The 19236-nt window shown below is 40.9% G+C and overlaps 1 protein-coding gene across 1 annotated transcript in view; it reads left to right on the top strand.

Annotated features, from left to right (window-relative positions):
- DMD (dystrophin) overlaps nt 1-19236 on the top strand; it is a 3507873-nt gene that overhangs the window by 279434 nt on the left and 3209203 nt on the right. Inside the window, exon 2 of the mRNA XM_073614841.1 lies at nt 11552-11644. The gene's annotated coding sequence lies outside the window, so the exon portion shown is untranslated. The remainder of the gene's footprint in view (nt 1-11551; nt 11645-19236) is intronic.

Below are 19236 nucleotides of genomic sequence, written 5' to 3'. Positions count from 1 at the left end.
TTGACTAACAATGAATAGATTTGTGTGTGTGATAGCATCTAAAAATATTCATCCCTCCTTGCTGTTTATGGTCTTGTGACAACAATGCATAAGAAATCTTTAAATAACGTATGAAACCTTAGAAATTGACTTTGCTTAATTGTGTCTAGAAGTCTTTGTAGCGGTGTTTTAGTAAGCTAAATTGCTAATTACAGTTCACCTGAGCTCCACCTCTGATGCATTTTGTTCAGTAAGTGGCTTGTTACATAGTTACATATTTACATAGTTAGTAAGGTTGAATAAAGACACCAGTCCATCCAGTTCAACCTGAGTGAGTGTGGGTGTGTGTCTACAATTGTCCCTATCCCTGTACATTGTATCTCATTAAGATGCTCATCTATTTTATTATTATTTTTATTTTAAGGTACCCATATAGCACCGTCAATTTACGCAGCTCCACTCCACACATACATCACACACTCACATTGGTCCCTACCCTCTAGGAGCCCACAATCCAAGGTCCCCAACTCACATCATATACTGGGGCCAATTTTGGATAGAAGCCAATTAACCTACCAGCATGTCTTTGGAGTGTGGGAGGAAACCAGAGTACCTGGAGGAAACCCACGCAGGCACAGGGAGAACATGCAAACTCCAGGCAGGTAGTGTCATGGTTGGGGTCTGAACCAGCAAGCCTTTTTACTGCTAGGCGAGAGTGATACCCACTACACCACTGTGCTGCCCTAACCACTGTGCTGCCCTACACCACTGTGCCGCCCTTTTGTAAAGTAAAGAGCTGACAATAGGAGAGAATAATCCTTTACACATATTAGACAATTAATCATGCAAAATAAAGGCTTTTACCTGTTATGCCCCGTACACACGGTCGAACATTGATCAGACATTTCGACAACAAAATCCTAGGATCTTTTCCGACGGATGTTGGCTCAAACTTGTTTTGCGTACACACGGTCACACAAAGTTATCAGAATTTCCGATCGCCAAGAACGCGGTGATGTAAACCACGTACGACGAGACTAGAAAAGGCCAGAACCAAGCACGGCACCCTTTGGGCTCCTTTTGCTAATCTCGTGTTAGTAAAAGTTTGGTGAGAGACAATTCGCGCTTTTTCAGACTCGTACTTTTCAGATCGTTTTCTGCTGTTCAGTTTGTGCTTGTGGGTTTGTATCTGCTCTTCAGTGCGTGCAAGCAAGCTACGCATGACTTTGTCATTGTGTTCTTGTTCGTTCGTTACTGTTTTTCAGGTCGCTCTTCACAGGCCTTGCTGTTCTTCAGTGCGTTCTGTTACTTCATTCTGAGCAGCCGACCGTTTTCTAGCCATGTTGCGTATACGTACTCATCGTAGAGTTCGTGCTGTGTGGGGGCTTGGTGTTGGGGTCCTGACCTTGACACAAGTCCAGTCCATGAACAGGGTGGGGAGGAGTTCAAGGACCAAGAATTGGTTGCTTTAGCGTGACCAGTTCTGTCATATGCCTTTGCTCCGTGAGATCCGTGAGAATAATCCTGATGATTTCAGGAACTTTCTCCAGATGACAGACCCCGTATTTCACCGTTTGTTGGCTTTGCTGACCCAATATATTAGCAGGCAGGATACCTGCATGAGGCAAGCCATCACTCTGGAGCAGAGGCTGGTCACCACCCTGTGGTACTTGGCGACGGGGAGAAGCCTGCAGGACTTGAAATTCTCGACAGGCATCTCCCCCCAGGCTCTGGGGATCATTATCCCAGAGACGTGTTCTGCAATCATACAGGTCCTGCAGAAGGGGTATATGAAGGTAAGATTTTTATCCTTTAATATCACATTTTATTGTATATAATGTTTGATAATATATTGTATTTCTTTCCTCATTCCCAAATTACCATGATTGTAATATGCTGTGAATGTCCCCTTTGTCCTCATGCATGCTGGATTTATGTAATTATTTTTTTTCTCCTTCATACATATTTGCCTTCACTTACCTCCCCAGAATGCTCTCCTGGCCCTATATTTACCTCATGTAGTCACTTAACAATGTATTTTATCAGCTCCATAGTAGTGCTTTACCCCAAACACCCCCTAAAATGTTTTTAAATGTGATTTGTGCTTTAAATTCAGGCAGAGTGCCAGAGGCTTTTTTTGGGGGTGTTCCCAAATCATTTTGAACCCTCCCTCCCCCCAACTGCTAAGTCAGCTGATAACAATTCTCTATCTATCCTCAATCATCTATCTGCTGACTTTGCCAAACCAATACACACTATACCCTCCTCTTTTGTGCTCAGATTTATGGATGAATTCCCCAAATCATGTAGTGCAAGGACCTGCCTGTATACTTTCAAATGGTACTGTTTCAAGTTTCTGTATACTATTATTATCTTGCTAGGTAATAGCAGAATGACCAAATGTGCTCAAATGTGTACAGTGTGTATTTATATCTTTGTATTATGACACGTCTTACCTGTCCAGTGGGCTGCCAATAGTGTAACTAAGGAGGGGCTGTTCAAAGTAATACACATTATTTAGGCACTCATCTCTCAATGAAGTGGAGAGGGTTACCTGTCCAAGAGCTTCCCCCCTATAATGTTAGAAATGGCCCATGAGAGGGGGGAGGGGGAATATGATAGGTGTACCTTATACTTTGGTGTTTAAAAATTCCCATAAATAAATGTTATCTTGATGTTGGCCAAGAATGTTTCTGTCTAATCTGCTTTCCTTGCTTTTTTTTTGTTTTCCTCAACAGTTTCCTTCCACGCCACAGGAATGGCAGACTGTGGCCTCCCACTTTGCCCAGCGGTGGGACTTTCCTAACTGCGGAGGGGCAATTGGTGAGAAACACATCCACATCGTCCCACCACCCAACTCGGGGTCATACTATTATAATTACAAGGGGTTCAATAGTATTTTGATGTTGGCGGTGGTGTTGGCTACTTATGAGTTCCTGTATGTGGACATGGGGAAGAATGGCTGGATGTCCGATGGTGGAGTCATCGCCCAGACGGAGTTCTACAGGCATCTCCAGAATGGCAACTTGGACTTGCCACCTCCAGAAGACAATGTGGAAGGACTCCCATTCGTCTTCATTGTGGATGAAGCATTTGCGATGGGGGACCATCTTATGCGGCCATTCCCTATGAGGACCCTCACCCCGGACCAGAGGGTTTTTAATTACCGGCTGGCCAGAGCCAGAAGAGTGGTGGAAAACATGTTTGGAATCATGGCCAGCCGGTTCCGCCTATTTCTTACACCCATACACATGGCGGAGTACAAACTGAATCATATTATCCTGGCATGCTGTGTTCTACACAACTTTTTACGGCAACATTCTGCCAACTATGCTGGCTCAGTTGGGCCTGAGGCCGGAATTTAAAATGAACCAACCCTGACGGCGCTTGAAAGTGGCCGTCCTGGCTTGCCCTCCCTGAGTGCCCGTGATGTCCGGCTAAGATACCTTGAATTCTTTGCGGATAGGGGGGCTATCAATATGCCAGACAATGTGTGAAACCTTTATCAAATAAAAAAAAACATTAAGCAAATCTTTGGTGACATTTACTGCTTGTGTTTGTTTTAGCTGACCCTGACAGAAATGTGGTGAGTCCTGAAAATGGCGTGATTGTGTAACCTTATACAAAGCATTGTTGGGTGTTATTTACTAAAGGCAACGACACTTTGCACTACAAGTGCACTTGAAACTGCACTTGGAGTGCAACGTGGATTTACCCTTAGGAAATAACCCCCATTGTCAGTGAAAACACCAATTAGAGCACAACAAAAGTGTTGTAGCGTTGAGACAATAATCCACACATTCTCGATTAACAATTTTTTTAATACCTGCACAATCACATGTGCATTTAGAAAAGGTTTTTAAAACAAACCAACATGTTTGTTGTATAACAGTTTTTGGGGTCACATTATAAAAAGTAGAAATGTTCATTTAAGATAAAACAAGCATGTTTAAAAACAACAAGAAAGACACAAATCTTGAACTTATAAAGTTCACATTTGGTAGAACTTGAAAGCAATATCAGACATGAGTATTTAGGAACTGTGTTTGATATTGCATTCAGATGGGGTGAAGTCACCCCCGGAAAAGCCAAATTTTGAAGATGCACACAAATAGCCAAATGTCAACATGTGCTAGCTGCCATCATGGGGGATCAAGGGACGTGTTTTGGGGGAGCCACCCCTTCCTCACAGCTACTTTATTATTGAGGAAGGGGTTGCACCCCCAAAACGCATCCATTGATCTCCCGTAATGGCAGATAGCACATGTTGACACACTGTGTGCATGCTCAAAATTTGGCTTTTCTCCAATTAGACAAAAAATGTTAAAATTGTAGCACACCATAAAAGAAAGGGCTTTGGAGGGGTTTTAAACTCTTCCCAAAACATCAATGATGTTCTTATTTTTTTGAAGAACATTATTGATGCTTTTCTTGATGTTTTCCAAGTCCCTATTACACCCCATGATCTCCCCAATCAGGATCTGTGCACTTTCCGAGGTGAAATGCCCTGGATCCACAACATCACGATCACCTAAAAAGATAGAAACCAAAAAAAACATGTATTATAAATATGCAGGTATCCATCTCTTACCTGAGCCTGTGGTCACAGACACTCACCTGTTGTGGTACCAATTTCCACCACGTCTTCCTCCTCCTGCTCTTCTTGTCTTTGGGGGATTTCCCCTTCTTCTAGAGGTGGGGGCCTCTGGTCTCCTCAGATGAGGGGTGTCCTCCGAGTCTTTTCTCCCCTATGTAATAAAAAAATGGTATACTTAGCACACAGATATTTGATGGCAGAACTATAAATATGAAACATTGCTTGGAGGTGGGGTTCAATTGTCTGTTTTGGGAGAGTTCCAAGATGTAGAATTTTTAGTGGCCTTTGTCAAGCTTCAATACTTTACCTGTTTTGTACAAGCTTCACAGATGGAGACACCCCTATAGTATACACTGGAGCACCTGTGTGGGCCCCCTAATAAAAAGGGTGTTCTTGTGTCCCACACTAGTGCTCCAGCGTCCAGATGTCTAAACAGCTGGTGAGTGTCCTCTCCTTACACAGAATATAGTTTGCATTTCATTCTAGTAACAAACCCATCTACACAACCAAATTATTTTCAGACAACTAGGCCCTAAAAAATGAGGTCAAATGCATATGGCCAAAACAATGGTGTTTTATAGGCCGAAATAAAAATGTTTGATACAAACGAATAATGTGCCCATGACCATGAAAGTTGACATTTTAAACTGGATAACAGATTTAAGAAAAGCACATGGAGCAGCACGAATGTAAGAAACATAAGAAGAATAGGAACACAGGACAACTACTTACTTTTTTGCAGCACTCTTCAGATCTTTCTGTACTGCTCGTGTTCTCGTAATTTCAGGTCCGACCACCGCTTCCTGAGCTGATCTTTCGATCGTCATACCCCGAAATTCCGGTGCAGACTCTTGACCACTTTCGTCATGATCTTGGCCTTTCTGACATTGGGGTTGGGGTAAGGTCCATACTTCCCGTCATAGTCGTCCCTCTTCAGGATGTCGACCATCTCCAACATCTCCCCAAAGGACATATCCGGGCTTTCCTCCCCCTCCTCCTCGTTGCTGTATTTAGCACGCACCTGCTGTATCTCAGCCATGTGCTCTTCCCCACTGCGCTGAATGAAAAGGGGCGGGAAATAGACTAGAAAGAAGGGGCGGGTGGAGTTACACACATGCGCAGTGTGTATAAAGCGTAACATGCGTGCGTAGTACGTACGATCTGTAAGCGGAGGAAGGAGTATCAGAGGCACCGATTGTGATAGCGAAGGTAAGATCTAAACTTGGGCCTATACTGCTTCTAGATTGAGCCTATATTGTAACAAGATTAGGAGAGTTTTGCCTGACATTAGGGTTTGTCTCATGTTGTGTTTTGCTGATAAAATGGATGGCTTCAATGACCACAACTTCCTCCCCCCGTTCATAGACAAGTACAGGGAGCTGCCCTGTCTGTGGCAGGTGAAACATCCACATTACAATAATAAACAAAAGATGCAGGCAGCGCTGGAGAAACTGCTGGAGTTGGTGACTCCAGTGGTCCCCACAGCAACCATCCCCTATTTAAAGACCAAAATTGGTGGCCTGAGGAGCACTTATCTTAGAGAGCGCAAGAAGGTCACGGATTCCCAGAGATCCGGAGCTGCAGCAGATGACATTTATGTCCCCAGACTGTGGTACTATGAGAGACTGCGATTTCTGTCAGACCACACTGAAGTCAGGGAATCCCTCTCAACCCTTCCTTACACTCTTCCTTCCACCCCAGCTGAGGCTTCTGATGTCCAACCTGGGACTTCCAGCCAGGAAGAAGTGGAGGAACCCAGATGGAGCCAGGTATAGCATTATTCTACAGATTTCTGATCAATAAATAAGTGATGTTTACTAGATGTTATTATTGATCACTAATTGCTAATTTAATAAAGTGTTTTACATATCAATAGACAGTAGTGGGCACAAAAAACTGGGACAAGAATGAAAAATGCTGGGCTCAGAAGGATAGTCTGTTATATTTGTTAACATTCAATTTGCAACAATCATGAGATGAAAATTGTGTGTGATTGATGAATCAAAAACTCAAACTATGTCCCTTTTTTATACACAGGTAGACCTCAGCCAGGAGGAGGCTCTGGAATGTGGCACACAGGAGGAGGCTGTGGAATGTGGCAGCCAGGAGAAGACGGGGGTTAGTGGCAGCCAGGAGAAGGCGGGGCTAAGTGGCAGCCAGGAGAAGCCTGGGACCAGTCGGAGCCTTCCATACAAAAGACCCAGGAAGGGGAGTCACCTTCAGGATTCAGCGCTCAGGCTCATTCAGGAGGCTTCTACATCCCTCAGAGCCTTACCCACTCCTGAAGAGGCCTTTGCCTGCATGGCTGCCACCAAACTGAAGGGCATGCAAGAGGGTCAACGCCTCATGTATGAGAAACTTATTTATAAAGTCCTAACTAAGGGGGTGAGTGGCGAAATCACACCCAATACCGACGTGATTGAGTTGGACCATCCTCCTCCTCCTCCACCTGCCACAACTCCACCACCAGAGCCACAGCGTGGAAGGAAGCATGGAAGGAAGAACAGAGAGTGATGGCCCTGGGTTCAGTCTGGTCTGACAAAAGATGCGGTCTCTTGTATGACCACAGCCTGGGGGCACAGATGTCATCTGCTGCTTTCATGATCTCTGGGACTTCTGGACCAGACTGCACTCTCTTAGACATGGACTCCTCAGGCCACCAATTTTGCTTGAAAATAATTGATGTGTGCCCTGGGGGCCAAAGGCTTCACCAAATTCAGCTGTTTCTCCAGCGTTGCCTCCCTCTTTGTTTGGTTGTGAGCCCTTAATAAAGGAATTTTTGGTTCAATTATACTTGCCTATGTGTGTTTTCCTTCAAAAAAAACAGTTTGTTGGTGAGGAGGCAGGTACATTTCAAAAATACAATGTGAAATTAATAAGGGACACCAACACCAAACAATCTCCTTGAGATTAAATAATACAAGATAATAATGGTGTTGTGATAACTTGACACACAAAACACACACAAAAATATTCTGGAATATAAAGTTGCTATTTTTAACAAGTTATTTCTCACACACATCATAGGCATACTTAGAATTATACCCCAAAACAAATTCTGTTGTGCCTCCTGAGTATAGGAATGCCACATATGTGGGGCTTTTTTTATAGCATAGATATAACATATATATATATATATAACTATCTATACAGATAGATAGATAGATAGATAGATAGATAGATAGATAGATAGATAGATAGATAGATAGATAGATAGATAGATAGATAGATAGATAGATAGATAGATAGATAGATAGATAGATAGATAGATAGATAGATAGATAGATAGATCTTTTAAGGAGTATAAATTATGAATAAATTGCACATCAAATTTCCTGATTACCTATCACTTTTTTGGGGTCCTGGAGCACCAAGACATTGGGAACTTCCACAAAATGACCCCATTGTGGAAAGCAAACACTCCAAGGTATTTTCTGAAAGGCATAATGAGTCTATTGAAAATTACATTTTTGTCAGTTTTTGGAAAGTGCAGGAAAGAAAATGAAAATGTATTTTTTTTACACAAAGCTGTCAATTACTAAAATATTTCTAACACAAATCATGGGCATACTTTAAAATTACACCCCAAAACACATTCTGTTTCTCCTCCCAAGTATGGTGATATCACATGTGTGAGACTTTTTCATAGCCTAGCCATATAGACAGGGGAGTATCTACCACGAGGCAAACAAGGCATTTGGGTAGCATTTTTCAGGGGGGTGGTGCTGCCCCCAGGCAGAAGGGCAGAAGCGGTTTTTAACCACTTCCTGTCCTTTTGCTGGTTGTACTATGATGATGCCTGCAGCTGCTGCATCACCTCGGTATAGTTTTTTTTAGAGCCGGAGGTCACATTTCTTGTGTAACAGCAACCAAAGTGGCTTACTAGCACATAAAACTAAAGCATTCAAAAACACTGATCTTGCTGTTTTGAATGCTTTTAAGTGCAGAGGAGGGATTTGTGGTCTTATAGATCCAATATCTCTCCATAAAGAGTACCTATCACATGCCTATTGTTGTCACAAGGATGTTTATATTCCTTGTTAAAGCAATAAAATGAAAAGCAATTAAAGCAATAAAATAAAAAAAAAAATGAAAGCAACAGCACAAAAATAAAATAATTAAAAAAAATTTAAGGTGTCCCATCCTCTATGCTCACGCTCACAGGTAAACGCACGTGTCAGTCCCACGCGCATGCAAACAGTGATCGTCCCACACATGTGAGGTATCACTACGAATGTTAGATCATAGGCAGTAATTCTATATATGGCACTTGGATGAATTATGTCTCAGGGTCTGATGAGGAAGTTGCAACTGTTCACTGTTTTTCTGTGGTCGGTTGTATATATTGCACTACTGTTCCCCACCAAACAGATTTTTATTTTTTTTTAAATTTGGTACATGTCCCTTTTGGCACATGGCTTTTCTTTGACAATCATTTGCATAGAAAATGACTGATTTCAAATATTTCAATCCCATTGATTTCAATGGAGTTTGCTTCACATACTCCAAACCCAGGTATATACTGCTCATCACTAATTTTAAGACATTCATCTCTTTTAGAATGTTATAATCAAATTATAAACCTTAAAATTTGCAATCAAACATTAACAGTATGGTGGAAGTAATTCAACCTTAAAAAGAAAATGCTGGAAAGTGATGTTATGTTATCAAGATGAACTGACACTTTATCTAGGAGAGTAACTAACAGTATAATCCCATCTTCTGTTCAATATCCTTTCAGGAAAGGCAAATTAAATATGAAACCAGTATTCACAAATTGCCTTACCTATGTTCTACAAATGTGCAGGTTTACTAAAAGTCTTTTGGTACATTGCTCTCCACGGGACCTGATAATTGGTCTTAATCTGCTTTCAACAAAGAAATAACCTGCTATTCTTGTAATTATAAAAGAATGAAAAACTGAAGTGACAATCACTTTCAAAAAAGGCAATTTTGCTAAAAAATGTAATTAAACAATTAAACAATAGTTATTTGCCAACAACTGAGCTTCTGAATTCTGAAGTGTATTTACAATTTTTTAACTTGTTTTAACACTGATGGATTTTCCAATAATGTGTGAGTTATGAAAATTAGCTTGCGTTATCAACCTATTAATCTTTAATTAATTTTTTTGCTTCTAAATAAACCATAATCGGCAGGTTGAATGTTTGCATTAGAGTATTGTAGAGTAGTTTTTACGTCAAATATGTTTTATTTTGAGGTTCAAAGGCACAAAAGTTTGAATACTACTAACTTTTTCCATAATAAATTCCTATAATAAAGAATCTCATGAAAGTCATACATGTCTTGTTAAGTCTACCAAATACAATTTGCTATTGAAGTGTTCTGTCTTTATTCGTCCATTATGTTGTAATTGGCTGAAAGCTAAACATAAGAAAATGTTAGAGCCCATTTTTTGATTCTCTATAAGCAACACTTCTGCAAGCAGTGGTATCAGCAGGGAACATTGATAGTTTCAAAAAACTATTAGATGGGCACCTCAATGACCACAACATACAGGGGTATACGATGTATTGACATAACACGAAACACATACACACATCATAGGTTAAACTGGATGGACTGGTGTCTTTTTTCAACCTCACCAACTATGTAAGTTATTTAATACGACTCAAATGCTCATAGTTTTGTGACAGAATGATTTAGGTATACAAATTCTGTTTTTATTCCATCCACATGGCACTTGCATTTGTATTTTGCTTGCAAGGTTCTGCAGAGAACAGTATGGTTCAATATGCGCTTCTGATAAATGGAACCTATTAAAAGCAGTAGGAGGTCATATGCTCTGTTGTAAAATGTAAAACTTTTTAGGCATTCCTATAGTTGTATAATAATATGGTATGTTTATCTTTCTGCTACACATGAGTGTGTATTGGGCATCAGGTGTGTTTTTTCCCTTGAACATATTATCCGTATAAACACTAAACATTGTATGTTGGAAAAACCACAGAATAATAAAAAAAAACAAAATGTATATATCTATCAGTTGTAAAGAAAATATGTAATTTAGAAAAAAAAAAGTTTATATTATGTATGTAGCAAAGGGATTTTTTTTTTAAATACAGTATACCCAACATATCTAATTTTGCTTTACAATAATAAAAACAAATCTCACAAAGACACTTTTTGTAAGGCTGGAGGAGTTTTATCTTTTAATTAACAAGAAGAACTTTATTGAAACGTTTTTTAAAACAATACAGTACAAAGCATATATAAATTGGAATTTGGGCATCTCAAGCCTTATATCCAGTGGAATATTCTAATAAAAGTACAGGTATGTGCGATATTGGTCAAATAACTTGACAGAGATCAATATAGATAAACAAAGGGCAGCAATAATTGTGATCAAAACAACAAGACTGTAGACCTGTAAAACAATTCTTCCTGTTGATTTCCAGCCAGTTGGGGTTGTAGGTGAAGAAGGATATGAGATAAGAAATGATGGCATATCCAATGTGTAAACAAATTCTATAAAGCTAAATATTACCTCAGTAATGAAGAGAAAAAATATTTGTATATCATCCTTACTGATCTCTTAAGAAAGACTGTGGTAGTAGTTATTTATTGATAACAAAGTTCTGGATCAAAATTAGGAATGATGGATAGGGATAGTAGGAGGAGTGGAGTAGGGGGGAGGATATATGAGGATAGAGGGGAAGGGGTAAGAAGAAGGACAAGGGGAAGATATATGGGATCTGGCTACTGATTTTATCCTGGTGCCTATCCCCCGGATTGTGTTGGCTCATATAATTAATTTTCTTGCATATCGAGCCAGGACTGACAATCAAGGTGGGGGAGTTGCATCTTTTAATAAAATTATTCATAATTAATTATATAGAAAAGAAAAGACTCTAATAACTTTAAAAAATCATTATGTATTTGAACATGCATAACAAAGAAAAATTGCAATTTTTTTGATCAGATAAACTTTAACAGTAGCATTTTTTGTTTCAGTTTGGGAAACCTCCAATTGAGGATCTGTTCAATGACCTTCAAGATGGACGAAGACTTCTGGATCTTCTTGAAGGCCTTACTGGTCAAAAGCTGGTAGGTTGCCATCTTTTAAACAAGCTTGTTCAGTGATCATTCTAATCATGCAGTCAGAATTCTGTTTTACTTTATTTTCTTGGAAAATTAAAATGCGCTTTTTATCCCCTTCCCGACCAGGCCATTTTTGTAAAACAGCACTGTGTTGATTTAACTGATAATTGTGTGGTTGTGTGACACTGTACCCAAATAAAATTGATGTCCTTTTTTTCCCACAAATAGAGCTTTCTTTTGGTGGTATTTGATCACCTCTGTGGTTTTTATTTTTTGCGCTATAAACAAAAAAAGACCGTCAATTTAAAAAAAAAACAATATTTTTTACTTTATGCTATAAAACAAATCCAATAAAAAATGTAAAAAATCTAATTTCTTCATCAGTTTAGGCCAATTTGTATTCGGCTACATATTTTTTGTAAAAAAAAAATTCCAAAAAGCGTATATTGATTGATTTGCTCAAAAGTTATAGTGTCTACAAACTTTTTTTACTAGTAATGGCGGAGATCACTTATTTTTAGAGGGACTGCAACATTGCGGCAGACAGATCTGACACTCAATGACACTTTTTGGGGATCAGTGACACCAATATAATGATCAGTGCTAAAAAAAATGCACTTTCACTGTATAAATGACACTGGCGGGGAAGGGGTTAACATCAGGGGCAATCAAAGGGTTAAGTGTGCTGCTAGGAAGTGCCTTCTAACTTTGTGGGGGATGGACTTACTGGAGGAAGAGAGGGATCTGTGTTCCTGATAAGCAGGAAGACAAGATCTCTCTCTTCCTCTCTGACAGAATGGCGGTCTGCCTTGTTTACATAGGCAGACTGCCATTCTGCCTCTCCTGTGAATGATCGTGGGTGGCCGGCACCCATCATGGCCAATGGACGCGCTGATTGTCTCCGGCTGTATTCCTGGGATTGGCACTGGGGCGTGCCCCAGAGCCAATCCCAGGAATTATGTACAGGTACATGATTTTGCATTTAAATGCCACCCTGCTGCAGTACAGAAAAATATTTGAGATTAATGCAGGGAAGTGAATTGCAGGGACCAAAAAGGACTTATTCAGTGGGTAAGAAAAGTAAAGTATTGTATTCTGGATGCAGAAAGTTTGGGGCATAAGTGATACATTTTTATGACTAGCTTAAAGGAGTTGTTAAGGCAGTAGGTTTTTAATCTTAATGCATTCTATGCATTAAGATAAAAAGGCTTTTATGTGTAGCAGCCACCCCAGCACCCCTAATACTTACCTTAACCCCATCTCTGTCCAGCAATGTCTCCCTTCTGATTGGCTGAGACACAGCAGCAGTGCTATTGGCTCCCACAGTTGTCATTTAAAGTCAGTTAGCTAATCAGAGGGAGAGGGGGCGGGGCTGAATGACAGCTCCGTGTTTGAATGGACACACGGAGCTGCAGCTTGGCTCAGGTGCCCCCATAGCAAGCTGCTGGCTGTGGGGGCACTCAACAGGAAGGAGCAGCAAAGAGGCACCTGAGAAAACGAGGATCCAGGCTGCTCTGTGCAAAATCAACTGCATAGAGCAGGTAGGTATTACATGTTTGTTATATTTTTTTTTTAACCACTTGACAACTGGGCACTTAAACCCCCCTCGTGACCAGACCAATTTTCAGCTTTCAGCGCTCTCACACTTTGAATGACAATTACTCAGTCATGTAATACTGTACCCAAATGAATTTTTTGTCCTTTTTTTCATACAAATAGAGCTTTCTTTTGGTGGTATTTGATCACCTCTGGGTTTTTTATTTTTTGCGCTATAAATGAAAAAAGACCGCAAATTTTGAAAAACAACGCATTTTTCTTAGTTTCTGTGATAAAATTTTGCAAATTAGTAATTTTGCTTCATAAATTTTGGCCACAATTTATACTGCTACATATCTTTGGTAAAAATAACCCAAATTAGTGGATATTATTTGGTCTTTGTGAAAGTTAGAGAGTCTACAAGTTATGGTGCAAATCATAAAAAATTGATCACACCTGATGTACTGATGGCCTATCTCATTTCTTGCGACCCGAACAAGTCAGGAAAGTACAAATACCCCCCAAATGACCCCTTTTTTGAAAGTAGACAATCCAAGGTATTTAGTAAGATGCATGTTGAGGTTTTTGATGTTGTCATTTTTTCCCACAATTCTTTGCAAAATGAAGATTTTTTTTTTTTTACCCCCACAAAATTGTCATTGTAATGGTTATTTCTCTCACATGCCATGTATATACCACAAACGACGCCCCAAAATACATTCTTCTACTCCTCCTGAGTATTACGATACCACATGTGTGGGACTTTTTCACAGCCTGGCCACATAGAGAGGCCCAACATGCAGGGAGCACCATCAGGTGTTCTAGGAGCATAAATTACACATCTAATTTGTTGACTACCTCTTACACTTTTGAAGGCCCTGGAGAACCAGGACAATGACATGTGACACTGACGTGGCACTGATGACAAATGGCACTGATACGTGGCACTGATGACAGATGGCACTGATACCTGGCACTGACACTGATGTGGCACTGATGACAGATGGCACTAATGACAGATGGCACTAATACATGGCACTGATGACAGATGGCACTAATACGTGGCACTGACAGATGGCACTAATACGTGGCACTGACAGATGGCACTAATATGTGGCACTGATGACATGTGGCGCTGATGACAAATGGCACTGATATGTGGCACTGATGACACGTGGCACTGATAAAAGATGGCACTAATACGTGGCCCTGATGACAGATGGCACTAATACGTGGCACTGATGACACTGATGACAGATGGCACTGATACGTGGCACTGATGACACTGATGACAGGTGGCACTGATACGTGGCACTGATGACACGTGACACTGATGACAGATGGCACGTGACACTGACAGATGGCACTGATGACAGATGGCACTGATGACAGATGGCACTATGTGGCACTGATGACAGATGGCACTGATGACAGATGGCACTATGTGGCACTGATGACAGATGGCACTGATGACAGATGGCACTATGTGGCACTGATGACAGATGGCACTTATACGTGGCAGTGGGGACAGATGGCACTGGGGACAGATGGCAGGGCAGATGGCAGGGCAGGGACAGATGGCAGGGACAGATGGCAGGGGCAGATGGCAGGGCAGATGGCAGGGACAGATGGCAGGGGCAGATGGCAGGGCAGATAGCAGGGCAGATGGCAGGGGCAGATGGCAGGGCAGATGGCAGGGACCGTTAACAGCGGGACACCTTTTTTCCTTTTTTTTTTTTCTTTTACACTCACCGCCGCAGCGGTTCCGCTCTCCCTCCTCACACGCTGTCTCTGTGTGAGGAAGGAGAGCCGGCGATGAGAGAGGATCTCATATGTTTACATATGAGATCCTCTCTCATTGGCACCGCCGATCGCACTGTAAACGGCCGCTGTCATTGGCCGTTTACGGTGATCTGTGACTGGCTGTGTCCGAGGGACACGGCCAGCACAAAACTTCCGCGATGCGCGCCCGCGGGAGCGCGCAATGCGGAAGTAAACAGGAGGACGTCCAGGGACGCCCTCCTGGCAATTGAAGTCCGCGCTGTAGCCGTCTTTCGGCTATAGCGCGGACGCCTAGTGGTTAAAGAGACTTTGCAATCACTTTATGGTATTAAAGATGCAAGCTTTCAGGATGACTTAAATTTCATAATTATATTATGCCTAAAGAAGGGATCTAAGGCACTTTGAAAGCTTGCATCTGTATTGACTTAAAGGCTAAGTTCACCTTTGTTTATTTATTATTTTTCTTCTAAATTCTAGCTCCCCATTGTAGGAATATATCACTAATGTACTTCTTTTGCAAAAATAAATCAGCTTTCCATTTATTCTACACACGCATACCTCACTGTCTTCATAGCTGTTTAAAAACTTTAGATTACTTCTGCCTTACTTCCTGGACAGACTTTAGGTCATGACACAGGAAGGTGTTGACTAGCTGATCTCATTAGCACACACCCTGCATCATCTACCTTCAGTCGGTCAACTCCTTCCTGTGTCATGACCTAAAGTCTGTTCAGTAGGGCAGAAGTAATCAAGCAGTGTTTTTAAACAGCTATGAAGGCATTTAGGTAAGCATGTGTAGAATAAATGGAAAGCTGTTTTATGTTTGCAAAATAAGTACATTAATGCTATATTGGTACATAGGAGCACTGGAAGTTAGAAAAAAAGAAAAGGTGTACTTACCTTTTAAGTTAACCAATAAAGGGTATCACTTAAACTTCAAAATGTCTTCATTAACTGTGGGTCTTTTTGGAGAAGCAAAATGGTCCTGATGCTCACCTATCTAACACTTCCCTACCATAGAGGGTGATGACCCCCTCTATCTTTGCTTGGGCCTAGCAATTGGTTAAGAGGCTAGAGAAAAGTCACACGGGAGGTGGTCGCATGCTCCCCTGTATCCAGATGTTTAGTGCTGGCTAATGTCGAGAAAATGAATGTTGGGAGAACAGTGGAAAGGTATTAGTGGGTCAGGGAAATGTTTGCAGACACTGGCACTTCATCCTAAATCTTGTCTCTATAATTACCTACTTCAGACAGTACAAAATTCTGTCTTCATTTGAGCTGAGCTTTATAATGAAAATAAGTGTGATTTTATTTCTTCACAATCCTATTTGCCCTGTTCAGTACTCCAAATGGAAACATAAAAGCTGGTGGTCTTATTTATGAAAACACCACAAACGTAAAATTTAAATTTGAAAATGAAAGTTAATCAAGTAAATGGAAGATACCTGACCTTTCAGAGCAGTTAAATCCAATGATTTCTAACTGGTTGTTGTGGGTCATTGTACCTTTTTACATTCTATTTACTTTATTAGATATGCGTCAGTGAATAACTTATGAAATTGCAAATGTAATTTTAAAGTATTCTTAAAGAAATTAAGAATAATGGAGGTTTTAAAGGAGTGTAGGAAACTTTTTAGTTTGTCTTCTTTCCTATAATAATTTCCTAGCTGTTGCTTAAAATGTAGGTTTGTGAAGACTGAAATTCAGTAATGATTTATGAATTGTGAAATTATTTAGTAAATAGGCAAGATGTAAGTAGACATTTTTGCTATACCTTAACAGGCTTACATTTCTTGTATTTTTCTAATGTTTACCAATATACGCAAAATTCTATTGGTACACCACAGAATAACCATCTTCCACCATGTTGTCAGAACTAACATTATATCAGTTAAATATTTCAAGTGGGGAGGGAAGAAGGGATTATGATGGTGCTTACAAATAATAATGTAAACCAGTATGTAAAAAGATATACATTTAATAAGATTACAATTAAAAACCAAACAAGGCAAAATGTTTAATAATGTTCAACATTTCATGGTGGAAGTGGCCATGAGACAGATGTTCAAATTGAGACAGGAAATTCATATTCGTATATTAACCCGACATGTTTTGCCTAATAGCTTCTTCAGGGGATATACAAATCATGAAGTGTCTTTAACTGTATAAAAATACATGGAAAAAACAAAATGAGTGTAAAGAAAACAACAACGTTATATAACATTATGTAAAAAGAGAAATTAACAGCAATTTCCAATGCTCTCCCCGAAAGGAGGGGAACCTACCACCTAGGTTCCCCCTCCTTTCGGGGAGAGCATTGGCAATCTAGTTTTAGCTTTGGCAGGGCTGACAGATAGGCCAGGGAAGAGTCATAGATTACTGATACCAAACTCAATAATAACTCAAAACCATAATGGTGGAGCACCTGCTTTAAGTATGGCGGTGACAAGGTGTCAAAGGCCTTGTTGATGTTCAGAGACAAGAGCATTGTCTCTAAGGACCTACTATGAGTTATGTGTTGGATTTGGAGAAGCCTTCTAATAGCGTCAGCCGCCTGTCTCCTTGGGACAAACCCCACCTGTTCCTTTTTTTATCAGGCATGGGAGAAAGGAATTCAAACAATTGGCCAGGATTTTCATCAATGTTTTCATATCTATGTTAATTAGTGAGATTGGCCTGAAATTTGCCCAAGAAGAGTGATCCTTGTCCGGTTTGGGGATCATTACAATATTGTCAGCAGCAGATTTGGTGTAAAGGCTTGACCATCTTTAACCGAATTATACATGGCCATTAAATACTGGGCAATGACATCTGCCAGTTTTCTGTAGTACAGCGCTGTAAAGCCATTCGGGATTGGTCTCTTCCCCACCTTCAAAACTTTGATACACTGTAAAAATTCCAAGACATGTATGTCATGGTCCATTAGGGACATGTGAGTTTCAGATAGGGAAGGTAAAGATAAGCCAGTCAGAATGGTGTCAAGGCCCTGGGTGGAAGACTGCTTGGGAGCAGAGTAAAGGTTAGTGAGGTGTTGACGAAATTCATCCAAGACCCGGAGAGGGTTACTGGTAAGGATATTATGGCAGGTGCGCAGAGTAATGAGGGCATATTTTGGGGTAAAAGTGCATAATTTGTTGGCCAGTACTGCGTTTGTTTGCCTTGGCATACCATTTCTGGCGAGCCCAGTGTAGGGTACGTTCTGCCTCATCGGTTAAGCATAGATCTAGGTCTATACGGGCCTGGTCCAAAAGTTTATGGTTGGCATCAACAATCGCACTTTTTTAAACTTCAACACTATTTGGATTACATAGCCCTGGAGGACTGCCTTATATGCTTCCCATAGTGTCACGGGGGATGAAACTGTCCCATCATTGTGACGGAAATATTCCACAGAGGCTTTGTGGATGTCACTTAAGTTTGCCTTAAAAGAAAGGGAATCATTCATTACCCAGGGGGGATGTTGTGGTTTACTAAGCAGGGAGTGGCAAACAGTCAGGATAGGATCATGGTCCGACCATGGGGCAGCTAAGATATAGGCGGAAACAATTAGAGGAAGATGTTTCTGAAGCACGAACATATGGTCAATCCCGGCGTGAAAATGATGAGGATGGGAATAATGAGTGTAGTCCTTGCCCAAGGGGTGAAGCTCTCTCCAGACAGCTACCAGGTCATGACTTTTCAGGGAATGTAAGAATTTTTTTGCAGCAGGAGAAGGGGTTTGTGTTCCAAAGGGTATTTATCAAGAGTGGAGTTCAGGGTCACATTAGAGTCACCCGCCAAGAGAAGGGTTCCCTTCTGGTGGGACTTCAACAGGGAGAAGATATGAGTCAGAAAAGACCCCGGGTTGTCATTTGGAACATAGTAAGTCAGAATGGTCACCTCAGTGTCTTGGATAGTACCTTATAGTAAAAGGTACCTGCCGTTAGGGTCCACTCTCGGTTTACTGCATTTAAAGGGGACTGATTTGTGTAGAGCAATGAGGATGCCTCTTTGTTTAGTAGGGCCGTTAGCCAATTAGACTTGGGGATAGCAGGCATTAAAGTATTTGGGGCAGGAAGAAGAGGAAAAATGAGTTTCCTGCAAGCATGCTATGTCAATGTTTTGTTTGAGGTATTTAAAAACCTTCACTTGCTTTTGGGGGAGTTCATACCCTGAACATACAAGGGTAGCCAGTTCAGGGTCATGGGATCAAAAAGGTGCACCTAAAAAATCTTCTTCCCACACCCCCCTGACTGAAGGAAGAGGAGAGAAGGGTAAGAGGGAGAGGAAATAAGTAAGAA

This window comes from Aquarana catesbeiana, linkage group LG02 (assembly GCF_042186555.1).
Source record: "Aquarana catesbeiana isolate 2022-GZ linkage group LG02, ASM4218655v1, whole genome shotgun sequence".
In the NCBI taxonomy this organism is placed as follows: domain Eukaryota; kingdom Metazoa; phylum Chordata; class Amphibia; order Anura; family Ranidae; genus Aquarana; species Aquarana catesbeiana.
Note: the sequence above shows the minus strand (reverse complement) of the source record. Positions and strands in the feature narration are given on the sequence as shown.